This window comes from Lissotriton vulgaris, chromosome 6 (genome assembly GCF_964263255.1).
Source record: "Lissotriton vulgaris chromosome 6, aLisVul1.2, whole genome shotgun sequence".
Classification (NCBI taxonomy): Eukaryota; Metazoa; Chordata; class Amphibia; order Caudata; family Salamandridae; genus Lissotriton; species Lissotriton vulgaris.
The window spans coordinates 517,230,075-517,257,821 of record NC_141694.1 but is presented as its reverse complement, the minus strand read 5'-3'; positions in this window follow the sequence as shown (position 1 = coordinate 517,257,821).

Genomic DNA, 27,747 nt, shown 5'->3' with positions numbered 1-27,747 from the left:
GACCATATTAAAATCCCCTCCGAGGATAATGTGTCTGTCTGGCGAGGCAGTGATATCTTCCACTGCCGACTGCTGGAAACGTTCCTGCTTGTCGTTAGGGCTATAGAGGGAGCCGATCGTGAACGTAAATCCCCCCATTCTGAACCTATGCGCCAGTAACCAGCCCTTCTGCTCAGTGAACTTGTGGAGATGTTCCCCCTTAAAGTTTCTGGCCACCAGAATCGCCACCCCTGCAGTCTTGGTGGTGCAAGAGGAAAAGAACTGTATTGGAAATTTGTGGGAGCGCAGTCTATGCGTGTCATGTGGTAGTAGGTGCGTTTCCAGAAGGAGGCATATGTCCGCGTGAGCATTCTCCAACAGGGAAAGCACCGCTCGTCGCTTGACTGGATTGTTCAGACCCCGGACATTCAAGGTCACGACTTTAAAAGTGTAGGGAGGCATACTGGATAGTGTACGTGGAAGCGCAGTCACTCTGTGCGAAGGTCATGGAAGGTGTGTGTACCCCCCCAGCCCAAGTCCTTGCAAGGGAAACTGCTGCACGCGTCTGATTCCAGCGCGCCCTCGTGCTGCACAGCGCACCGTCCACCCCATCCCCACTGCTCCGCATGCACATCCCGTCCCCTCCCGGCCAAAACAAGGTAAAGAAAAACAGCTAAAGTAAAAAATGCCTGCCTGGTGCACTGGACGACCTCTGCCCCCTCACCCAACTCCCGGGTCCCACCCCAAGATTCCCATACCCCAACTAAACCCCCCCTCCTCCAAAGCCCCACCCCCTTCTCCCCACAACATGTTCTAAAGGAACCATTGCCCAACAAGTCCGGCCCAGAACGGGCAAGTCTATGGAAAGTCACAAAAGTGGACGTCCAGCCACCAATCAACCCCCGCTCTCCCCCCCTGCCCCCGGCCCCCAAACCTGCAATTCCAAAAAAGCGATGTCGATCTCCCCACCGGAGCTCTCCTTAAGCGGTCAGTGCAACGTCACCGGTCGCCGTGTCTCTAGCTACTTCTCTCACTGCACTATCCATTCGGCTCTGATAGTAGGCGAGTCAGGCCTCGCCAAAGAAGCTGAATTCCGGCGGCCAGAGACTGACTGCCAGCCGTCTCTCGGAACTCGTCTACGGCGTGGGGTGGGCGCGTCCTCATCAGTTGCACTGATGCCCAATACCGCACAGGTGTCTTGAAGGGAGCGCAGTTGATGCAATGTACCATTCCATCGGAAAATAAGGCGAAACAGGTGGCCCCAAGAGTACTGAGTGTCGTGCTCTCGTAGAAAGTCGGTCGCAATTTTAAAGGACTTGCGTTTCTGTAGTGTGACCACAGAGAGATCCTGAAAGAGGGCCACCCGATGACCCCTGAACTCCAGAGAAGGCTTGGTCTGGGCCACCCGGAGGATCCTCTCCTTTAAGGGGTAGTCCGGCAAGTAGGCCAAGAGGTCGGGAGGGGGCGCTGGTGATCTGCGCCGCGGGCCCACTCTATGCGCCCCGTCGATTCTGACAAGAAAGTCGGTCGGCTCACCCAATACTTCTCTGAACAGATCCTGCAGGTAGGCCGCAGCGTCTTCCTCCTCTTCTCCGAGAGGCACACCCCGGACCCGAATGTTGTTCCTCCGGGAACGGTTCTCGAGATCCTCCACGTGCGATTGAAGATCGATTTGTTGGTCCCGAATCCTTATCACTTCTTGTTGAAGCTGCGTGAGTTCCTCATCAAGGGCGTGTCCGGCCTCCTCCATGGAGGACACCCTCTCTCCCAGGCCATCGACCTCCCTCCGTATTTCTCGGACCTCTCCCGCAACTTCTTGCTTAAGTGTCTGAAAGTCTTCACGGAGGGAGCTAAATAGGGACTCTAGAAAGGACCTGGTGACTGGCGGCTCCCCTCTACCTGCCCCTTGGGAACTGCTTGATTGTCCTGGGGAAATCTGTCCTCGGTCTTGCCGTGCTGTGCCCCTGCTCAGCATATCCGGTAGGGTGCGATCACCCTTCTTGTTTCCTTTATTGCCAGCCATTTTGAGCGATATACCGGAGTCTGCAAACACCACTGGGAATAGCAGAGATCGCTGTGCCACCGGGCTACCAGTCAGCCGACCAGCCTCGGTCTCCTGAGACCCCTGCGCCCTTATGCCGTCTCCTGATGTCCACTCTGTCCCAGTCCTCCTATCCCCCGGGGGTCTGCCGATCCCTCCTAGGGCCACGCCGATGTCGTCCGCCACTCGGACCGGGCGGGGGCACGACCTCACGCTCCGAGGCCAATTATATCTCAAGGGCAAGTTAAGCCCACCGCCGTCTCACTGTGCCACTGCGCCACCAATAGATCTGACCATCCACCTGCCAGACCGGCCGGCCGGCATCCAGTCTCCCCAAGGAATATTGAGAGTGGGTTGGGCGGGAATGCTTCACCTCCACCTCCGAGGCCTGCACCACACCAGCAACTCAAGGCCCTTAGCTGTGGCGTTGCGTTGCTTCCCTCGTCGGCAGGCCACGCGGTCAGATTTTGCTCCTCACCTCTCCGGCTTTGTAGGGGCAGGGGATGGGGCCCCAATCCCCCCTGTAGGGCTGCTCGCATTCTTCGGCAGGCCTCCGTGTCTCCTGGCTCCTCCGGCCTCCTGTGCACCCACCCTCTAGCGTGAGGGCCGGCAGCCAGTTAACCCCCGTTGCAGGTCCACCAAGCCCCAGTCACAGGTCTCCAGAACTCGACCCCAGGCACCTGAGAGGCAGTACCGGCTCGCTGCCTGGGTGGCTCTCCTCCAATTCCCCCAGGCCTGCTGTGGGGGAAGCCTGGGCCTCGCGTAGGTCAGCTGCCCTGACGGCCGCCGTGGACGCAGTCGGCTCCGGGCGGTCTCACCCTCCTGGATATGGGTATTCGTCACCGTCAGGCCGCCGGGGAGGACCGCCACTTAACGTCCTGCGAGTCCAACTAAGCCTGGGGACTCACCCAGCGCCACCGGGGTCTTCCTCACGGCCGCGATACGGCCTCGTGCTGCACTCGGCCCCAGCCTGAACCCCCAGCCGCCTGTCTCACCGTCTCCGGGGATAGTCTGCCCGGCTCCTCACGGGCATCTGCAAGCCTCGGCAGGGGTCCTTCGCACAGGTCCGGGTTGGATCCGGCACCCCAGGGCAGCTCCCCAGGCCCAGCCAATGCCGCCGGGCGGGTCCGACACCACTTCCGGCCGGACTCGAAGGCCGTCTCCGATCCCGGCACAGCTTCCGGAGCTCGCCAACGGCGTCCCCAAGGCTCGTTTCTCTTCAGGGTGAGACGCCCGAGTTCCCCACACCTTCCGCTGCCGATAGATAGCAGCGTGGGGGGAGATCCGCGACAATTCAGCAGTTTAGGGGCCCGGGTGTGGAGGAGATCGCGGCAAGTGCGACCGCTCACTCCGCCATCTTGGCCACGCAAACATTTTAAAGGAATTGCTGATAAACATAACTGCATATGCTGGCATCAATTTTCTACACAACACCACACAAATCATTGCCACACAATTCTGCACTTCACAACATAATTACACTCCACCTAATTCCACTCAGCACCACTTAACTACACTACACATAATTACATCCTACTCAATACAACATAAATACACCCCACATAAATGCGCTCTATGCCACCTACCAGCAATCAACATGACTGTACTCCCCACCAAAACTCATAATTCCAATAAGCATAATTTTGGTCAACGAAAGGAGTGAGTTGTCAATTGCCAAGGCTGGTTTGCGTTCCCAGTCCGCCCCTGTTCAGGATCAAGGAGGAGGAAATAACTATTGTGCTTATCCTGCAACAAATTTCCAGCTCATTCTATTGATGTCCCAGGCTGTACAAAAATAGACTTTCACTTAAAGCCTATTTTCAGTACTTACTTGAAGCAGCAAATATAAACAGAAGGCATTTTTAATTGTGTTCTTGGGCTGCCTGAATGATCCATGACTGATAGTTAAAAGGAACAAAGACAGAAAAGTCACATTGCAAATGAATTCATACTATTTTGTGTTTACCCCTATCATTGTCAAGAGGAGGACTTTGCAGGCTCTTTAAACAAGAAATGGCTAGTATTTTTCCTTTGGGAACACTACTTTATATTCCTTCTCAGGAAATGCACTCTCACACTATGGCAGTAAAAGTTAAATACAAATATAAGGAATAGGCAGAGTGGGGTCCCAGAGGGGACTGGAAGCAGAAAAAAAACTTAGCCTCAGTAACCAGTTCACAAAGGTATGTAAATATGGAAATAGTCTTTAAAGACCTGTGAAAAACTAGGATGTGCCCAGAGATAAGACTCCAAACACGGCCCAGCCGAGTCCACAGCAGCTCGAGCTGCATCAGCGTGGTCTGGGACACACGACGGGCGAGGAGGTTGAAGCTCTTTCAGCCCTAGGGGTGTTGCACGCCTGTACCCATCACACTTAGGGCTACACAATAAGTACATAAAACCGTGATGGATGGAATGCGTGAATTAATCACAGCCACTGGGCCGCATCCCAATCCCTCGTTATTTCTACACACCATGTCGCCTCAGTTTGGACCCAGCTATATGCGGATCAGTCTTGACCCAACTCCAATAGGAACAGTCCAGCCCGAACTGCAGGCCAGGTCCGCCCTGAAACAGAAACCAAGAAACCCAGGACTGATCCTAGGTGGCGTGTGTTGCGTTTTAAGGAAGCCCTGTCATCAAACCAGTTAGAAAGTATGCACTTGATTAGAGGAGGATGTGAAAGATGTTCCATCATCAAAATCCAAACATTTAAATTACTCTCAACGAGCTGAGATTAGTTTAAGGCTTTAAAGGAGAAAATACACTATTTTTCTAAAGATGAGCCTTTAAACTGTCCTGATGTCACTACTTGATTATTTAAAACAATTGAAAGGAGCACGATCAACAAACTGTGAAAGGCATGCCATTTCGAGAAGGAAGTAGAGTCAGAATCATCATCCTCAAATATTGAATAACCATCATTTTAGACAGCGGCGGAAATGCACGTCTGGTTCTTAATGGGACTTCCGAGAAGGTACGTTATAGAATGCCAATTAAGAATACATATTAGAATGAGAACTGCATTTGAAAGTCATTATTCCTTAAACAACACAAAGAATTGGTCACCGGAGCAAAATGAGATGGGACTGCGTGATCGACGTTTAATAGTACAACCTGTCGGTGACAATTTCAAGGAAAACTGCTGAATCTGTGCAGAACAGACCATGTTTACAAATAAGAGCAGGGCCGGCTCTAGGCATGTGCAAGCTGTGCACCTGCACAGGGCCACCAAACCCCAGGGGCCACCACGCCAATATATATCCTTAATATATTAATCCTCTGAGGATGGATGCATATTTGCATGGTGGCCCCTGGCAGGGATTTGGCGGCCTCCGGCTCTGTTCCACTTCTAAACACCCTGACCCCCTCCCCTCTTTACTGGCCTGCGCGCTCCGCCCTGCCCGGACCCCCTCTTCCGGGCCCCCTACCTATGCTCCTTGCCCAGGGCCACCATGAGCCTAGAGCCGGCCCTGATAAGAGACAGGAATTGCACACAATGTGACACAAGAGAGCGAGCGTGTTTTAATGATCTCGTGTGATTCGATCAGCAGCCAAGAACCCCAGTCAAGCCTACGGTCTCTGAAAATGAGGTCAGCAGTAACACAGTCAAGATATGCGACGAGGGAGAATTGCAGAAGGTGCTCTTCTTTTCACATCACATCAAAAACGCAGTTCCGCCCAATCGAATGAACATTATTGCTATTAAAATGTGTTCTGGTGCTGACGTTTTTACAAGATTTGTGCTCACATTTTGCCCGAGAACAAGCAGCTACTTTTGCCAAGGGCAGATAAATGGTTATGTTTCGCTGTCGAACTTTGTTCTTAGCTGAGGCATGAGGGATTTCTGCCAGCATGCACAACAGTGCATTGATCAATGCCTGCAATCGGTGGGCAGGATAAATGGGAAATCACACAGGGAAACCAAATGGGATGCGCCGGATTTTCGATGGAGAGACAGTGTGCTGTTGCTCTAATTGCCAGGGCGGGGAACGAACGGTTTGCTGAAAGGGCTAGAGGCGTGGGTATTGAACGAGAAAATTGTCAGATTGGAGGCTGTTCATGTATTAGAAATAGTGAAACGAGGGTCTGGGAAAGAAGGAGAGTCAGGGGGCGTAGCTACTAATAGTGCAGCAGGTGCAGCGGCGCCGGGGCTCAGAGGCCTTGGGCCCCTGTGCCCTGTTTATTGTAGTATTTTAATAGCTGTCCAGCAGTATAGCGGTCCACTATCTCGGGTTTGAACGCAGGAACAGTGCACTCTTCATACGCCACTGAGGAAACGTCATCTTTCATTTATTAACTTTATTTCGGCTGCATATCATAAAAGTAAAGTAGTACAATTGCATGACGTTATCTCTTTCCTTACTGGCTAAGGACAACTTGAGTAGAAGAGAATGAGTTGCAAAGTCCCTTGCCCTATTCTCAATACCTTTTTTACGGTGGCAGACAAAAGTCACTGGAGTAAATCGCGGAATATGCCATACATGTCACTTCATGTCACTTTCAGAGAGCTTGATTATATTTTAAATGTGCATAGTGAAATTTGATGTTCATGGTGATAAATTAGAAACCAAGGGAGACGAAAAAATATCATAAGGAGGAGCTAGGAGCAGGATGGAGTGATGTTGAATTGGAGATGTTCAAGAATGAAAGATGATGAGGAGCCTAGAAGGGCAGGCAGAGTGGGGGGTGACAAAGACAGGGACAATGAGGAGAAAACTGAGCAGTGCTAGCAGTGAAGAGTATAATGAAGAGGGTAGCGAACGATGGGGAATGATAGGAGAGGCTAATGTAAAAGGAAAACGAAATATAGAGAAGAAATGTTTATCAAATATGACATGGTCCTCTTTCTAAAAATACTTTTCTCCATTCTGAATTTTGCATATGAACGACCCCAGGGAACCCATCCCCTAGGGCTAATGGAAAAGAAGGGCACGCTGTACCCTCCAGGAGCCAAATTAGGCCTGGGGACCCCATCACCAGGACCCACTATTTAAATTAAGCAAGAGAGTTGCAGGGCCCCCTCCTGTAGCCTTGGGCCCTGGTGCTCCCCACCCCCAGGGTCGAAATGTAAACCCCCCTCCCCGAACCTAAAATGGCCCTGGGTACCTCTCGACTGGGGTAGGGTAATTAAAGAAAGCGATGGGGGGTGGACATGCCCCCCATCCTGAACCCTAATTAGGCTCGTTGACCCTATCACCTGGGGAGGAAACATAAATAAAAAGAAAAAGGGGCTGCACTCTCCCTGATTCTGAGCGTATAAAGCCCTAGGGACCCCATCCCCTGGGACCAGCTCAGTTACTGTGTCCCGGGAATCCCATCCGAGGGATGCAAAAGTTTCCCTGACTGCACTACCATGGGCAGGGAAAAATCTGTTTACTCCCGCTTGGTGGGAGCATTTAAAATCGCTCACCAAATTATAGTTAATATGAACTCTGCTCCCAGCTATTGGGAGACATAAACATGCTCTCGATGGTTGAGAACAGACTTCGGTTCTGTTTTCTTGCCCGCACTCCTGTGGGTGAGGAAACAGAGCACCTATTGCTGCTGCCCGGAGACAGCAAGCAGAAAACAGCTGCTCCCTCTGTGGGAGCAATGCTGGCTCTTGCAATATGTGGAGAGCTGGTTGGGGCGCCAACGGCCTTGGAGCTCCCTCGAACTGACAAAGTGGTCCTTAGGGATTGCCACAGGTGGGCACTGGTGCACCCACCTGTATTTAAGGCAGGCTCCTTGGTATGGGGTCCCCAGTGCATAATAGGCTTGGGGAGAGGAGTCACATAGCTAACCTCATCTTTTTAATAAGATATGGCCCAGGGAATGTGGTCCCCAGGCCCTATGAAGGCTACAGGAGGGGGCTGAAATCCCCCCTGTCACTTTTTTTCTGCAATTCGGCCCCAGGGGATTGTGTTCCAGGGACCTGATAAAGCTTGGGAGAGGGGGCCACATGCCCCCATCCCTATCCCTTTAGAACTCGGCCCCAGGGGATGGGGTCTCTGTGGCCCGAAGGTCAAGCATTCACTGCATTGCCAAAGGCTGTGCATGGAGTGAGTTGGCAGCTTGCAGCAGGGGAATGCTGCCTTTGGGTGGGTTGGCCACAGGGCCTGGCAACAGGCCACGACCCTTCGGCTATGCAGTGGGGAATTGAGTTCCTTTGGGGGGGGGGGCAGTTTCCACAGGGACTGGGCTCAATCTCTCAACACACATGGCCTTCTGCTGTGTGGCAGCCTGTGAGGGGTTGGCCGCTGACAGGACCTATCAATAAAGTTCAGACATAACACAAACTATAACTCCCCCCTTCTACATGCAGTACTTTTTTTAGAGTTTTATATAGAGCAAAATTATGTTATATATCATCAATTCTATGTTAAATTTCACCTTTTCTAACAATACTTATCAAAGTTAAAAAGCCATCATGTCTGACAATATCCTGCATGCAGATCATCGGTGTCTAAACATTTTTAATAGAAGCATGTTGTGAGCTAAGAAAATCATAATATTGTTTGGTCATGCTATAAGATATATTTTAGAGTTGTAATTCCAACTTTGCTATTTGTAATGTTTGTCTAGTTTAAATTGTGCTTTTATTGTTATAATGAATAACCTATTCCGAATCATAACTAACCTTTAACCTTTGTTTTTTTAATTTGAATTTCAATGTTTGTTTTAATAAGTACAACATGGATTTACTTATAAGGTATTCATACATATTATAGTAATATCTTGAAATGTGAATTTGCAATAAATGTATTGATCCTTTCTGCTTAACACAATGTCTATGATTTGTACTGTAATGTAGTATTGGGCTGGTTATATAGCCCAATCAATGTTACTTTGTTGTGTAATCTCACTGTGTCTGGTTGGAGGCTATGCTACATACTGTTGGGATTTTTTGGGGCTACGTCTTTAGCTCACAGGAAGGACATTTGTAAAACATTTTTTTAGGTAAATAGGTATGTAGATAATAAAATAACTCACAGTATGTTGAAATGGGATGGTTAGTTTATGTTTATGTAAACTTTACAAGCATTATCTTTTTCTTAGTTTGGCAATATCGCTTTGCATCCTAGGTACTACAGCAGTACTATAGCGATAGTTCAAAGTTGTTAAACACCTTTGGATTGGGTAAAAAAAATTGTAATTACAGGAAACAGTAAGGAGCCATGTATATTACCTCATATGCAGTCGGTGCCTGTAAGGTGAAGGTGCATTGCTTTTGCTCATGCAAAACTGTTGATTTTTGGGGGCCCCTATTGCAGACTCTGTGTATAGCACTATATCTGATGGAGATCATTGTGGACCACACCAAGAGAAGGGCAGGTAGAGGAGCGGGAAACCCCTGCAAGAAGAAGAAGAGGTTGAGCACCATACGCAGATAAAGGAGTCAAACAATCAATCATGGGTTTTTTAGAAAGCACTACTCACCCGCGAGGGTCTAAATGCGCTGGGTGGGGGGGGGCAGCTCCATTAGGGTCAATCGAAGAACCAGGTCTTGAGGTCCATTCTGAATTGGTGCAGTGTCCGGCTCTGTCAGAGGTGAAGAGGGATTTTGCTCAAAGTCTTGGCTGCGAGGTAGAAGAAGGATATTCCTCCAGCTCTGGTCCTGTAGAAAAGAGGGACGGTGACTAGAGCGAGGTCGGCTGAACAGAGGTTTCTCTTGGGGGCGTGGAAGGAGATTCTGTTGTTGAGGTATTGGGGTCCGGTGTTGTGGATGGCTTTGTAGGTGTGTGTGAGCAGCTTGAAGGTTATTTTTTTTTCGACAGTGAGCCAGTGGAGTTTGTGGAGGTGTTGGGTGATGTGGTCGTGTCATGGGATATCGAGGATAAGTCTGGCTGTGGTGTTATGGATAGTTTGGAGGTTGCATAGGAGGTATGGCAGTTCTTGGAGTCAGTGGTTTGGCAGTTCTTATCTATTCCAGTGAATGCCCAACTGGCCACATTAGGGGGCATATCATCAAGCGGCATCGATAATTATCGCTGGCCTCGTGTAGTGTGAACATTTCTATCGCTGTCTATTGCCGGATTCTATCGCCCCGGTTAGCGCACTATTAACAACGCGCACCGCCGAGGCAATAGAAATCCCGGCCATAGCAGCGAAAAGCCGCAATATCGCTGGATTTCCAACGATGAAAAACTGCAATAGGGAAAACATTGTTGTTAGGGAGATGTGGACTTAGCTTCACAATCCACCTCCCATGATACTGTAGTGTAGTTCCTATATTCCCAATAGGCTCTGCGCATTGGAATAATATATCCTGTAGCTTAGACATAGGACTGAGGTCTACAAGTCTCTACCGGTTATATTAGACCTAATTGTGAGTGCCAGCTAGCTCAGAGGTTACTAGAAACTTTCTTGAATAAAAAAGAAGGGATTAGTTTCTGACAACCGCATAAAACATGACAACTATGTTTCCCAAGAATAAGAAATCAAATCTTTAGAGTCGCGGCAACAATAGATAACTATTTCACTTAGTCAATGGTGCATGCTTAGTTTCACCAGAGGTGCAAGAGGAATAGAACGATGGGCTTTTTCAATAAAAAGGTATTTATTGAACAGTCTTCTTTCTCAAGCATTGAAAATTAACTGCTACAATAGTAAAGCTTACTATGAAGTACAATGCATATAATACGAACAGTATTATAAAGTAGTACTGTAAAAGCATGATATGGTTTCTAAGCCATAAAGTGCATAAAATGTATAAAATGCATAAAATATCTACAGTGATAAAAGGATGACTAAAAGTACTCAACTGGAGCATCTAAATACGCCTACCCCGGTGTACCTAACCTATGTCTAGTAAGAGGGAGGAAGTATAAGAGGAGTAGCTTAAGTTTTAGGAGTTCTCTGCCAGGAATCTGATTCCAAAAATTTCTCTAAGAGGTCTAATCAGCTCCGTACCTTTGGTTCTAGAATGAAGGAGGTCTTGTATCTCGTTTCGGGACTCGATTTCCCAGATACCCGCAAAGGTAGCCTGGAAACACTGGAGCTGGATTTCCCGGCAAGAGAAATGACAGAGTCTCGCAGTGCGTCTGCTGGAGCATCGCCTTCCTTCGGCACTTGCTGCTGCAGGGCGTCGGGCAAGTAGATAGTCGATCTCCTCCAAACCACTGTGTGTTTGTTTAGGCAAATCAAGGCACATTTATACTTTGAAGGTGCTGAGTTTAACGCATATTTGGACTTAATAACGTCACTCAAAGGCTCATTTATTAGAAAACGCCGGGAGTTCTAGGAGAACTTAATATTCAAGCAGGGGGAAGTCCCGGGCTGCTGAAGGCGGGTTTTTCCAAGAAAACCTTGTTAATTCTTGGAGCCCAGTGGAAGTATCCATGCCGTATTTGGGCTGTATTGTTTAGGCCAAATATGGTAATGATTTCTATGCCTATATAAGATAATGATTAAGTATACCTATATAAGGGCATGAATCGGAAAATTTATACTAGGGTCCGAGATTCATTTACAACAATACATATAGGTAAGTCAGAAAATTAGCATGTGTTAGAAACCTGCGATATACACGGTTAGCACAACTTTTTATGTCGCTAGGTGGGTTAGCGATATCCTTGCTGATAGTGAGAAGCTGTGTTAGCTACTATTTTCCCTGAATTTCAGTTGAGAACGCCTACCTTGCATCTCATTAGCGATGAGATGCAAGGCGTTAGTGAAATGGATGATAATACAAGGGAACACATGCTAAAGCATGTTAGCGTGTCCTTATTAATACAGAGTTACAATTATCACCATTTTCCGTCTGAAAACGGCCGCTAAACCAGTGATAATTGTCTGGATATGCCCCGCAGTTTGAACCAGAAAGTGATTTCATGCAGTACACACCAGAAGTACTCACTAGAAACTACTGGCATGAGAAAGAATCTGGAGGTCATCCACTTCATACAATTTGCATGTGGGCAGAAGAGGCGTGAGATAGAGTTGCAGGAGGCCACCACAACAACATCAGCAACAGCCAGAGCTACCATACCTGCAACCCCCTCAACCACTAGAGCATTGTATGCAGCCCCAAAAGTATCTACCTCATCTACCGTACCCTCCTTACCTGTACCTACCATTCCTGATACCTCAATCTGCATCAATAGGAGAGTGCATCTCCACATACATATGCCTCATATGCCCCAGATATTCTCAGGATGGCAAAGGGTTGCTAGGGATTTCTATTACTATTCCTACTTCCCAAGTGTTGATGGGGCAATTGATTGCACCCATGTGGCTCTTTAGCCAAGTCGTCACAATGCACGCATCTTACGCAATATACCCCACTGACTGTCAATTAACTTGCAGGGTGTGTGTTATCTCTGGCAATCCAAGTATACCTAGTCCACAACCACACCATAATATATTATTAGTTGAGACTGGTGGAAGCCACACTCAAATACTAAACATAATCCTTATCATTAGGAACCACAAACATTATTATATAAACCTGTGCTTAACCCTCTGGTAGCTTGACACACAAGCAGTTAGGGTTTACTTAGAAGTAATTTGTAAAGTGTTTATGCAGCACTCAAACAGTATTAAAGTGAAAACACAACACAAGAAAAAGCCCAAACCAATGAAAACAAAGAGAGAAAAATGTAATAAATTAAATGATACCAAAATGATAAAATTCTAATCAGTAGAACCAAAGGTGTGCATTTTTGTTGCAAATAGCTCCAAAAAGGACAAAGTAAGACTCATAGATATCTGTTTGAGCTAGCTGGGTCAAGGTCACGAGTTCAGGTTTTTCCCAGTGAAGAGTTTTACCATCTTACTGTCCAAATCAACGTAAAGTGCCAAAGCCAAAGCTTCGCATTGGCTTGGGCTGCAAGGAGTCTGTTGTTGGCACAATAAGCAGGCCGTTGCAGGAGATGCGCTTTAGTGGGAGATGCAGTGGTTATTGCAGCGTGGACAATTGTAGCTTAAGTGAAGAGCAGGTTATCGCTGGAGCTGCGTGATAGCAGGCATCATGGAAGGCCATTTCTTGAAGCAAATAGCTGGCTTGCAGTAATGCAGAGCCTAAAACTTCTGAATTTTCACTGTGAGTTCTGTTTTGAGGCAAGAGGAGTCAAGGGTCCAGGACCTGAGGATCAGGACTCATTCCAGCAGAGGCCAGCAACTGTGTTCAGACAGGACTTGGTGGTGCTGGTCAGTTGGGCAATTCAAGGGAGGCCTTTCGAAGCTTGTTGTGTCCTTGTAACTCAAACACTTAGGTAGCCAACTGACCCTTGGAGTTACATCTAGGGATCCTGGGCTCAAGGCATGAAGATCCAATCTTCCTTCTTCAGAAGGCAGGGCAGTCCTTCTTCAGAATCTTCCATTGGTCCAGGTGTTTTCTGATCAGCTATTCTGAAGGTGTCACATTTATAACTACTGCCGGCTTTAGTGTATGAAGCAATCCCTGGCCTATTTCCAACCTGATCCTTGTCGGTTTGTATGCTTTCCCTGGGTTTGGCTCACATTTGTTTAGGCAGAAAAAGGCAAGGGCAGGCCTGCTATCAGGTTTCTTTGTGTGAGGTAAAGGCAGGGTCATTTTAAGTGTAATCAGGGCAGGGCAAAGCTCACCACCAGTCATACTGTTAGGAAAACCCACTCCCTCTACACTCAGGCTTCTTTTGTCCTCAAGTCTGGGAGGAATGTACAACACACAACAGGCAAATCAGCCACTGTCATGTGATCCTGAACATTGTCAGAAAGGCACGTTTGGTCTAGGCAGGAAAGTACCAGCTTTCTAACAGTTGCATTTTCAGAATAGTACCTTAAAATCTCACTTCACCATTAACAAGTATTTTAAATTATTATTCAAATGAGTAGACTATGTATTTCTCTGTTACAAAACTCAAGTTATCACTTATTAAGTGTAATAAGGTAACACGCTGTTAGTCCATTGGAGAGCTAGCTTTGCCACAATGAAGAATTCCTTTAGTAGTTTTTCACTGTGAGGACATGTGAAACTTAATTACAAATATTCTACTTTTTAAATACTCTGCACCCAGCCTTATGAGTCTTTAAGGCTTTCCATTATGGGTGACGTTTAAGTATTTAAAAGGTAGGCTTAGGTCTGGCAAAAGGTTGACTCTGGCTGCAATGGCAGGCCTCAGACAGGTTTTTCAGAGCTACGTTATTGGGTGGTACAATGGATGCTACATACCACTTGTAGCATTTAATTTACCGATCCTGGATACATGTAGTAACTGTCATGACTCGCTCTTCATGCACCGTATGTACACCTCCTGTGTCTTAACTGACCCTGGCCTGGCTTCTCATGCAACATATTTGTTGACCCCTTTAGCACATTTCTTTCAATCCCATGACACATAGTATAATCTCCTTGCGTCCTGTTGGCCTTCTTAGTATTCTTCTCAGCATAGCATTATGCTCCGAGGACATGGCATTGTATTCTTATCATATGTAAGGTGGGAATACATAGCCCCAAAGCCAATCGCACAACATTATGCCGCTATTTAGCGTGCACATTAATTCCATTCTTCAATCCATTGTTTACCATATTCCAACTTTTAACCATACTTTTGACTTATTTTTCAACTTTTTACACTCATTTTAATCCAAAATCCACCAGCGGGATATAATGCCAATTTTCAAGTTTCTGGTATTCAAACTGTGCCAGACCTGGCCTCTTGAAAGAATACAAATGATGCAGGAGTCCATCGCAAGCAGTCTTTATTACATGTTAAAAACCCAATGCATTTCGGGCAGCTTCGTGCCCTTCTTCGGGGATCCCTACAAATAATCACAACACACATAATTAATTATCAGCACTTGACGTCGTGAATAAATGTCTAATGCAGCAGTCATTTCATTACTTAATCATTTTGATATTGAAAACATAATCTCGTAGAATATGGTGTCATCATGATTTCTCCCCAAGTTGTTTTTAATCCTCTATACACCAACCCTTCTAGCTAGAATGTAAACCACTTTCTTTCCCTCCTCCCTGTATCCGTTCTGAACCAGCCTCATGCATCCCGTTGTTTCACCTAACTCTTCTACATATTCACGCTGAAATTCTCGAAATTACTTCCATTCAATTCAAAGTTGATAGATACTTTAAAGCGGGTTTCGGGGCTTCGGTACCCATACAATATTACATGACTTTAACATTGCTGTGATAACACCTTTCGATCAAAGTACCGCTCTACTTCCCCCGCGACAACTATTCTCTATACAACCCCATCCTCCCAGTCCTGCGCATGCATACCTGCTTTGCTGGTTTGTGAACAGTCAGTCATTCACGCCATATTTCTCGAACGGTAAAAACATCCCAATTGCTGCGCTTTCTTTTAAATACTCTACACTCCTGTATTCTCCCTTCCGATAGGCTGATAAACCCTACGTTTCCCGCCCCAGTGAACCATCTACATACTACATTTCCCAAGATACATGTCAACAATTCAAAGTTACCGTTTTTTTCATTCCTTAAGTAATGTCCATTATAGAAACAATGTCCACAATAACAACAATCCATCTAATCATCAGTGCAAATTTTCTTGCAACTTGCGGTGAACTCCGGTCTTTACGCCGACTCTGGATTCTCAAACGTTTTTCTCTTCCTTTATCTATATGCAAAATTATTCCATGGGTGCATTCCCTGGGTAGGGCCATAGTTATGAACATGTTTTTAAGTGGAGGGAAGCACACCTTCCTAAACCCCATTTAAGTACTCTTCATTATTAACTGTCCTTTGTTCCAATTGCGTGCAGAACGGTTTATTAGGCATGCCCAACTGCCATAAGTCAAAAATCATATGTAAGGTGGGACTACATAGCCCCAAAGCCAATCGCACAACATTATGCCGCTATTTAGCGTGCACATTAATTCCATTCTTCAAATGTGTTGTGATTATTTGTAGGGACCCCCGAAGAAGGGCACGAAGCTGCCCGAAATGCATTGGGTTTTTAACATGTAATAAAGACTGCTTGCGATGGACTCCTGCATCATTTGTATTCTTTCAAGAGGCCAGGTCTGGCACAGTTTGAATACCAGAAACTTGAAAATTGGCATTATATCCCGCTGGTGGATTTTGGATTAAAATGAGTGTAAAAAGTTGAAAAATAAGTCAAAAGTATGGTTAAAAGTTGGAATATGGTAAACAATGGATTGAAGAATGGAATTAATGTGCACGCTAAATAGCGGCATAATGTTGTGCGATTGGCTTTGGGGCTATGTACTCCCACCTTACATATGATTTTTGACTTATGGCAGTTGGGCATGCCTAATAAACCGTTCTGCACGCAATTGGAACAAAGGACAGTTAATAATGAAGAGTACTTAAATGGGGTTTAGGAAGGTGTGCTTCCCTCCACTTAAAAACATGTTCATTGTATTCTTATCAGCATAATATTAGGGCCCCAAGACATTGCTTGATTGTAGTCTTTTGTACACCTTGTGGGTTTCATCCGTGTGTTCAGAGTCCCAACAAAGAACCTATGAGTAATCACTCTGCTTTTAGGACTCATTTCATCAGACTAACAATGCTGGACTCAAGATCTCTCGAGATCTCTAGGTCTCACAGTATTTGCCTGCATCTGGGGGCACAGTCTATAAAGACCATACCCAACGTTTCCCCCATGCATAGCTTCAAGACGCCTACCTGGGAAAAGTCCTCTCCTCTCCTCTTACTCCACATTCCAGTTTATCCGTTTCAAATTTTCGATTCTCGATGGCCCACTGGAGTACAGCAGTAATATATGTCTAGACGCTTCATCTGAAAGAAAAAGACAAGAATACACAATTCTATACATTGTGCATTTCAGGAACGCCTGTCCTGCAGAAGATATGTGCACTGTGCCTTATCTGAGACATTGTTCAGGACAATAAAAACAATATTGGTGTACAGACAAAGCGAGCTAGGGACTTTTGCAAGCTGTGTACTGCACTAGCGTTTTAACTGTACCAGGAGCACTGTTAAGAGACTGGAGATTGGGAATCTCCTATTCTACCTAAGATATTATTATTGCGCTTCTTTTCCTATGCTAGCAATAGGAGTTCTTGGACACATTTCCTATGCAAATAATAGGACCTTTGAATCATTGGCAGCCTCAACAAGAAGCTGAGCTTAGAATACCTTATGGGGAAGGACTGCATGTAACATGAATAGAAAATGGTGCATGTATTAGACACACTTACCTCATCTCTATGTTTGCTTCTAAGGGGTGCATAATGACAGTGGCTGCTTGTACCCTGAGATGGATCGAGCCTTTACCTGTATCATACAGAGAGCAAATATATCTTCCCAACCCCTCTTTACCCTTTCTCCTACCCCTTTAATCCCCGAAGACTAATCACCCACACTCAGTTACTGTTGAATGTTGAGGGCTAACCTGAAGGTGAGAAGATGTACTATCTTTGTATTAGCAGAACCTCAATTCCCGGTGAATGGTACCCTCAAAGAACCATGGGGCATATTACCAAGCAATAGCGATAATTATCGCTATTGCTTGGTTAGAGACAAAAATTTACTGCTAAGCTGCGGCGATTTTTATCGCAAATAAACCTTGGTATTACCAAGGTTTATCGCAAATGCGATAAAAATCGTCCGCAATGCATGAATATCGCTGAAAAGTCAGCGATATTCATGTATTACGGAGCTAATGCTCTTAGCCATGTTATCCACCTCCCATTGGATAACATGGCTAAGAACTGCTCAGGGCAGGTGTTAGCTTTTGGAGATATTCGCGCTTAGCGCCAATATCTCCAAAAGTTGGTTATAGGATATAGCGATGTTAGCGACTGTTTCAAGTCGCTAACATCTTGGCACGCCCACTTTGCATGTCATTAGTGATAAATATCCCCGAAATGCAAAGTGGGGCCCAAGATGGTCGCTATCTCCTACTAGCTGTCGCTAACTGGTGTTAGCGACAGCTAGGTAATAGAGAGATAATTTTATCTCAGCTTTCTTGGCTTTTAAACCAAAAAAGTGGAGATAAACCCCCTTGATAATATGCCCCCATATACTATGCACTAATAAGTAAATTAAATGTTACAATTAGGTGTATGTCAGTCTCATGATTATTAAAGGGAAGAGCTCAAACACTTTATCACTGGTTATCAGAGGTAAAGTGCATGGAGTCGCACAGCCAACAAAAATGAGTTCAGCAAAAATAGGGGAGTGAAGGCAAAAAAGTCAGGGGAAATATCATGCCAATTATTTCAGGTCTAACATGTGTCCCCTTCTCAGCCGAAAGCATGGAGAACTACCCACCCTCATGGGAGTTCTCACCACTAAGGTCGGAAAACATTGAAGTACCATCAGCATTGGTTGTCATTCCCGGGGCGATGTTCCACAGTAAAGCACATTCTCTGTAGGGAGATGGGCCACCTCAACAGGTTGGGATTCTCGCCCTTCAACTACATCAGCCACCTGATGGGGTCTGTGGTCTTTCTGGACCTAGAAGTCAGTCCCAAACATGCATGGTCTCAACTTCTTCAGTACCCAGACCACAGCAAATGTCTCCATTTCTATTGCATGCAATACAGGTCCTTAATAATTAGCTATGAGAGAACAGCTCCAGCATCATGCTCTGATGCATCCATCTGTACTATGAAATATTTGAGTAACTCATGTGCCTTTAGCACTGGCGCTGTGCTAATGACAACCTTCAAGATGTTGAGCAGTTTTTGGGACACCTCTTTCCTGATCGCATTTTTAGGCTGCTTTTTTAAATTTCAGCTCTGTTAAGAGGGCAACAATGGTGGAATATCCCTTAACAAATCTCCTGTAATATTCAGAGAGACCCAAGAAGGCTCCCACCTAAGTATGTTTCTTGGTGGGCTCCCTAGTTAGGATGGTCGATATTTCGAGCTGGACATTGTCTCCACCGACTTGTATCCCAAATACACGATGGATCCCTGACCTGCCTGCCAGTTACTAGCCTTGCTAGTCAGGACTGCTCTCTGCACAGCCTGATGCACTGACAAGAGGCAGTGCAAGTTGACTTCCCAGTGATCCAGCGTCACTATAGAAATTCTGTCTCTCTATAAGCACCAATCTTTACCTAATTCTCACCATACTAATCAAAACTAAGGCCCATGTAACTGAGACAGAAAAGTGATTAACTGAATCATGTGGCCTAATTAATCACACTATCTAAACAAATTATGTACATTATATACAACTGCAGTATAATATTTTATTCATAGGTAATCAAGGAAATCATTTAATTAGACCACTTTGGTCAATGGATTAACTGATGGTAATGACTAAATTAATCAAGACCAGCTTGACGTTTAAAGTCTTTTATTTTTTAAGTTTCAAAGTTTCAGTTTCAAACTCTTTATTAGCTCATTTATTAGTTGCAAACATTTTTATTAAATCAGTATTATCCATTAGTTTATTGGCACAAAAGTCTGGCATTTCAAAATTGCACAAAATTATTGAATTAAAATAAACATCAACCCTATTACCCTAAATTAAACTTTCTGACCTGTAAAGAAAAAGACATTCAGAAATGCATTTGGTTGTCTTACGTGTCCAAGGAAAATCGGACAGCACTACGCCCTCAGGAACAGTCAGCCCCGCTCCCCTCAATGGGCTAAGTTTTTATACTTTTTCTAACTCACTAATCTAACTAAACGATATATTTTTAATAATTTACAGCAACCTGATTAGTTGCTGTCTGTCAGACCATCGAGAGGCCACCACTTCCAAATACCATAACGTCACTTGTCATTGTCCTTTGACTTGAAGCGGCTCCGGCTTCCGAAGATTTGAAACATTATACTAAAAAGTTCACAGCTTCCTCCAGAACTAGGCCAAACTGCCTCTGGTCACTTCCTTAGCCTTGGAATAATATCTTTTTAGAGCACATCATGCACAAATGTCTTTGTTTGAGCTTCTGTTTATTTCAGAGAAAAGTTTCTGTGAAAAAGCTTCAACATGGCTGTGCATGGCTCTTCTCAGTCACGCTAAGCAACGCTCTCGAAAATTCCATAGGCCTCAAACCTTTCACTTGGGCTAGTATTGAAACACACACAAAAGAGTAATTAATTCTAGCAATATAAACCATTCTGTTACCCACCCTCCATTGCTAATGTTAACCCGTTAATGTATGTCACCTAGCAGAAGCACACAAATAAAGCAGCACATTTATAACCTACCATTCCTCATGAAGTCCAACAGGAATCCTCATAAATCTGAAAAAGATAAAAAGATAAACAAACATAACATAGACAAAGACACAAGCACACATGAAAAGAGCACATGCCATTAATGAATCAGCCGCATTATTATTGACAAAGACAATAGGACAGACAAAACAACATTAGTTATATGTTATAAAACAGACTCGCAAATGCAACATGAGCACATTAACATTAGTCCCGCGTGTAATGTAAAACCTTAATCTAGATTGATTTAGTACAACAAATCGTGCAATAACTCATTAATAAATTAGTTCATGTTACAAGAGATTTAATTTCACGAGCCAGAATAAAAGTATTTCTGAAGCTCGCTCCATCACCAGCTAGATATAAAGATAGCAATTCCAGCTAGGTAGGCCGCACCAAATTCCTCCAACACAGCCAGGACTGGGTGACCAACCTCTGTGATGTGGCACAGGCATTCTTTAATCCATAGTACATTACTCTCAACTGATAGTGGCCCTCTGAGTTCGAGAATGAAGACCTATCCTTGTCCCCATCATTTAAGGCAATATGTCAGTACAATGATTCCAGCTCGGAGGTATTCAGGAACTTGGCAGCTGCCAACCAGTCAATGCGCTCATCAGCCAAGCGGATGAGGTGGTCATAAGTCTTGGTGACAAATTGAGCACTCTGTTAACCTTAAAAAGCTGAAGTTCTGTGGCAGTGCCTAGTGGAGCAGCCTTGGGTACCAGAAACAGTGGACCATGGGCTGTTGGAGTACTCAATCACCCCTGACTCTAGCATATTGGACACCTCTTTCTTGATGCTGTTTCTTGCTTTATCAGGCAGCCAGTAGATTTTATTCTTGACAGGCAAGCTATCCCCTGTGTCAATTCCATGGGTATACATAATTGTGAACCTGTGGTCAAGTGAGAACAGGGAAGAGAACTGCTTCAACAACAGGCAGCTTTCTCCCTCCTGGTCGTGGGTAAGAGAGGGGGAAAAATTCACACCGTCCACTGAACCATATTTCTCTTTAGGGGAGAGAAGGTCTGGGAGAAGCTCTCAGCCCTCCTCCTTATTCCCATCTATCACCAAGAGTATAGTGACTTTGACCTCTTGAAGACTGTCGTGGAACTGTTGATATGCAAGGCCCTCAAACGTTCCTTGGGTCTAAATGTCCACCAGATAGGTGACCTTCCTAGTGTGTTCCTTTACCTTATAGGAACCATCCACTAGTCCTACAGTGCCCAGGGCTTCACTAGCTCCCTCACCCACACTTTTGACCAGGTTGAAACCCTGCCAAAGTGGCCTTTTGGTCGTGCAGAGTTTTATAACTTCATGGCGCTCCTCCAGGTTGTCAGTGGACGTTTTCCAAAAGTGCTTCTTGTGAATCCGGAGAGCCAACATGTAGAATAGAGGCTCTCTAATTGGGTGGCCTTAAAGAAGTTTGAGAGAACAGAATTCTACCACCTTCTGAGGCACTTCTGTCAGTACCACGCACCTGAAACTCAGCTTCCACAGGAGCCTTGTACTTCACCTACCCCAATATGCATCTATATTCACATGACGTACAGTCTGCACTAGCTTATGGGTTGGTACCATACTACTATGAATGTAGCTCACTTCCTATTGCGCTTATGGTCACACTTGGTGCTTTATACTATATCTACCCCAATCCACATTTACAAGCACAAACACCCAGTCTGTACTAGTGTGTGGGCTGGTAGACCTTTCGATTATGATCTTAGCTCTCTTTCAGCTACTTATGAGCTCTTCTTTTACTTCAATGTATAGAACCCTTACTTTAACTACTGACATCGCGATCCACTTAAAAATGGCCACCATTTGCACATGCTTGACTCAAGAGTCCCTTCTCTATTTTTCATTGTGTTTCCTGTCCGTAATCCAAACATCCTGGGTCAGGTGGACCGTCCACGCTTGCCTCGGGCGTTTAAATACGATGTCACCACTCGCCCTCAGTTCCTCACATGGACCGGAGTGGAACGAAGTAGCGTCCTTTATGTAAATAAGGGACAGGTCAGTGTTTGCATTGCCATGAGGGGAAACACTTTACACCAATTTCTTACAAGCTTTGCCCGAATAGACTGTTTGGAGGGACGGTTTCGGTACTATATTTACTGTGTACATTTTATTCGCTGTGGCATACCCCAGCCCAGAGTCCATGCATGGTATACTAAGCTTGGACCAGTAAGTATGTTTTTTACAGTTTGTACCAATATTTTTACTTTATGGGATTACCTGTAAGTGGTTTTGGTCATCCATTGGGTCTGTATTGATGTAACATAACCTTAACATTCACTTGGTCAAACATGGAGGACCCTATTTACAAGACTCCTTAGTAACTATTGTACCGTAGAGTTTGGTACGGTAGTTTTTAAAATAACTACTACACTTAACAAGTACCACAAGTACTTTTACAGGATCAATTACTTTCCGCGGGTAATAATGGAACTTACTTTTATTTAGAAGGACGTACTACAGCCCTCCATTGGCACATTACATGCACCTTCACTTTTCAGATACAAACTTTACAGGCATACTAAATGTTAATTCACACTGTGGCACAGGTGTTTTTTGGAGCGCTGGTCTCACATTCAGTTACTTAATTTTCCACACATCTCTCATATTTTCTTAACTAGGACATCCTGTGCACAGGGAGAGATTGTTTTTTATCACTTGGCCAATCGGCTCCTGCATCCTGATAACTTCATGCCTGTATATCACACCACCTATGCCAAGTACTGTTTATGTGAGTTACCTTTCACTATCATGCCAAGTGGAGTATAAGATATATGAATGCTCTTAGTATAATTATTTGTTTACTCACCTTTATATCTTACTTATGGGTCTCCAATCCTAGTTGAGAATTCTAGACCATATGAGCCACTTATACGTTCTGTCCCAGTGGCGGATACACAACATTTGAAGGCTAAATTAAAAGACTTTCAACAGCACATATAAGATGCTTATCTATACTTTATCTTCTTTCTTATGAATTTTTTAGGGTTTCAATTGGTTATTTATTCCGTTGGTCTAATGATCCATATCTGTTTCGTAGAACAAATAAAATGTTCTTGAGTTACTCGTTTATGACACAAGACGACACAACAGTGGTCGACTGTTAATGGTTTACTGAGTATCATTTCCTTCACGTACCAAAAGTTAGAACCCCTCCGTTATCTTATTGAGACAAGACTTGGATTCCAAAACGGATGACTTAGCCATGCTCTAAAGCATGGGTATTATTCACTTTTGGTTATTGGTTGCTCTGAATGTCGCCTTTCGAGTACCAGTATTTAGTTTTGCTCAATGAATTCTATAATACCACGGTCCTTACTTTTTAACCTATCTTACTCTCTCTAATAAGAATGATACAATGGCTCATCTATGGGTATGCATGCATCTCACAATGCCACCGTTCTTATCTACTTTTTCACATTACCCTGTGATCCCATAATCCCTTGTGCCTTCTACTTTTTCTTCTTCTTTTTATAAAATAGTACTGGGTTGATCCATATGTACTTATGAATGGTGTTTTAACTATTTACTTATGTATGCTGTCACTAATATTGCACCCTTGAGAAAGTTACGGATGTAATGAAACACCTGTCGGCTGCCATGTTTCTCCATCACCAGTCTGTTTTGTTCTCCCAGCGAAAAGAATTTGACCATCATTAATAAACTATATAACATGCAATTCTTTTGAAAAAATATTTTTCTTTTTAACATATGTATGAACAATGTACTTTGAATGTACATTAGGCCTATGTATACATAAGTGACAACTCAAAATGCCAATCTGAAAACATTGTATTTACTAGATAATATGTATTGACTGAAAGTCATACTAACTATTACATTCAAGAAACTTCCAGTACAATTCAAACATTGCAGTATTCTTTGATTTGAGCGACCGATAAAATATAAAGATTGTGTGCTTCAAATTTAACCAATAATGCAGAAGTAACATTATGAGTGCCGGGACCAATTGCTTGTTTTAAACTTTTAATGTAACCACGTGTCCCAATATGTAGCTACAAGTTCATCAGGAAACCACTGGGAAAAACTATAAACCAACAAATATCATGAAGAGAAGAAGTGTCTTTTTAACATGATGGATAATCTTCCAATGTACAAACACTGAAGATATCCTAAAAAAATGTAGGAATCACTGGTTTCTTCAGTCTCCTGTTCAAGTTGATCCTACACTATGGCAGCAGGCGGTTTTAAAGATAGATGATACTACAGATCAGCAAGACAAGGTTTCAAAGCATGACAAATTTAATTAAACCTCTAAGTTTGACAAATCTTATAACAAAAGGCTACAAGATTAACTCGAGGGATGACTATGAATAGAGCAAATTGTAATTACCAAACTTTGACTGATAAGACATGGACTGGAATAAATAGGAGCATAATTCTCCTTAGTCCCCCGAACAAAAGAAGAAGAAGCTGATCTTGACTTGTCAGCATTTTCTTTCATTGTATCCTTGAAACGACATGTCAAAAGCTTACTGTCTTGGCTTCTGTATATGATCCATAAAATCAATAATTGCTGGAAGCAGAGGATCGATGCAAGATGAAGATGGAAATATTCTTGTATGAAAAATATCACAACAGAAAAGGGTGTTGTCCTGGTGGCAGTATGAGTTCACTGTGATAAGAAAATGAATCCATTGGTTGGTAGGAAGACCAGTTACTTTGGATGGCATTACAATAACATAAAAGATGATGTTAAATATGCTGTTTCCATCTCTCAGTGAACTCATTATGCTGGGGGTGATAATTGGAAGAAAGTGCATGTTCAATTACTGATACAAATATATGAAAGATGTTGGATTCCTGAGTCAGAAATGTATGTGGCAGAACATGGCAATTAAAAATGCCTGAAAAGACTGAGCCATTTCTTCAGCTGTTGGTAACTTATACAAAGGACAAAAATGAACCATCTTTGAAAAAGTATCAACTGTAACCATCATATCTTGATATCAGTCTGAGGTTAGAAGATCCGTCATGAAGTCAGTAGGGAATTTATGCCATGGCTCAGGAACGGGGAACAACCGTTACATCGCAACTTTTACAACGCACTTCTATTACAACGCAACTTTTACAACGCTGGATCCATTACATCGCATGCCTTTACAACGCATGACATTACATAGCAGATGCTATTACAACGCATGCCATTACAACGTAAGTATAGGTAAGTATATAATTTTTTTTAATTTTATTTAATATTATTTAATTAATTTTATTAATATGAATTATAAATAAATATATTTATTTATGTTTTTTTTTATTATAAATTAAATATATTAATTTTAGTAATTTTAAAAATAAGAATGAGTATAGGAGTATATTTGGGTTTTGGGGTACAGGGGTATTTTTAGGTTTTAGGGCTGGGTTTGGGATTTGGGGTACAGGGGTATTTTTAGGTTTCAGGGCTGGGTTTGGGTTTTGGGGTACAGGGGTATTTTTAGGTTTTAGGGCTGGGTTTGGGTTTTGGGGTACAGGGGTATTTTTAGGTTTCAGGGCTGGGTTTGGGTTTTGGGGTACAGGGGTATTTTTAGGTTTCAGGGCTGGGTTTGGGTTTTGGGGTACAGGGGTATTTTTAGGTTTTAGGGCTGGGTTTGGGTTTTGGGGTACAGGGGTATTTTTAGGTTTCAGGGCTGGGTTTGGGTTTTGGGGTACAGCAGTATTTTTAGGTTTCAGGGCTGGGTTTGGGTTTTGAGGTACAGGGGTATTTTTAGGTTTTAGGGCAGGGTTTGGGTTTTGGGGTACAGGGGTATTTTTAGGGTTCAGTTTTTTTTAAAAAAACGACTTTAAATAAATTAAATTAATTAAATTAATTAAATTAAATTAAATTAATTAAATTATATTATTTACAATTTTTAAATTAATCAAATTAAATTAAATAAATTAAATTAATTAAAATAAATTAATTACAATTTAAAAATTAATGAAATTAAATTAATGAAATTAAATTAAATTAATTCAATTATATTAATTACAATTTGTATTATATTTAAATTAAATTAATTCCATAAAATAATTAAAATAAATTAATTACAATTTTGAAATTAATTAAATTAAATTAATTAAATTAAATTAATTTCAATTTTTAATTTAATTACATTAAATTAATAGAATTAAATGTATTAAATTAACTTAATTAGTTTTTAAATTATTTAATTTAAATTAATTAAATTAAATTAATTAAATTCACTTAATTACATTTTTTTTAAAAAGATATACTTACCTATACTTACGTTGTAATGGCATGCGTTGTAATAGCATCTGCTATGTAATGACATGCGTTGAAAAGGCATGCATTGTAATGGATCCTGCGTTGTAAAAATCGCGTTGTAATGGAATGTGATGTAAAATTATGCGTTGTAACGCCATACATCCCTCAGGAACTGCTGTTAGAGACTGCAGATAAGCAAAAGATTTAGAAAAAATTGGATTTCTGTTGCACAAATTGGGCAAGGGATGAAATATTCTTCAACAGCATAATGAACTATAGGCCACTGAAAATAAAGCAGGACAATATCTAGCATAGTTAGACGTCTATAGCCTGACATGGCTCACTCCTAAACATTACACCCTTTTGTAACTCTTCAGTAGGAATAGAAATAGCTTATTACCTATAATACAATTCATATGTGAGTGACATCTTAATGTGTACATCATCAAACTTACATGCTCCTGTGCTTTGTTGACTCCTTCTCAGAAATATTGAATAATAGCAACCACACAATGAAAGGAAAAATAGAATATTTTTGAGTAAGTGATGGTTCAGGAAAACAACACGATAATGTATCAACCCAATAGTTCTTTGAAAATCTCATCTAACTTTATTACTTTTCCTATACAGAAAATTGTGTTGGCACGGCAGTGGCAGCTGATGACATTTAAAAGTGGTAGGCATAAAAGATTGAAATGAGTGGACAATGGCGAGCAAGCATAGTGATCGAGCCCAACCATCATAAGGATGGTCATAATGGTGGTTCGTGGGCGTTCTCCCTGAGAAAGTTTTGAAACAAGAGCAGGCAAATGGTGGATTTTCAAGCAAATTTTAGAAAGAAAGAATGTTGATAAAGCAATTGTGAAGGTGTAGTTATGACATCAATAGAGATTTCTTATGATAATGATATAGGTAGCTGCTTAATCAGTATAATCATAGGTTGTGGTTTGTGAAGGTCCTGTTCTACCTGTTGTGTCCTCAGGTGTGGAGGCGTAAACAGCCTCTGCCCCCTCCTCTGCAACCTGGGCGCTGCTTGCGAGTATTTATGCCCCTGTTGTGCAGGCCAAAGGTGAAGGCAGGCCTGTGATTCAAGTCCTGCTGGGTCTGCTGAATGGAGGCACTGCTGTGACTGCTGGGCCTGGCTAGGAAGAGGAGGGTCACTGAGGCAGCTGAATGGGCTCCTAGAGAAAGAATGGAGCCTCAGACAAAAGGGCTTCAGATACTCTGTCCATCACCACCCCCTTTTCTGAATCGTTTTGTCCACCATAAGCGTGGAAGGGTATGCTCAGGCATGAGTCCCTTGCTCACTGCACCATCAGGATTCAAGCAAGCCGGGCCGAAGACGGCTGTAATGCCAGAAACCGGTCCC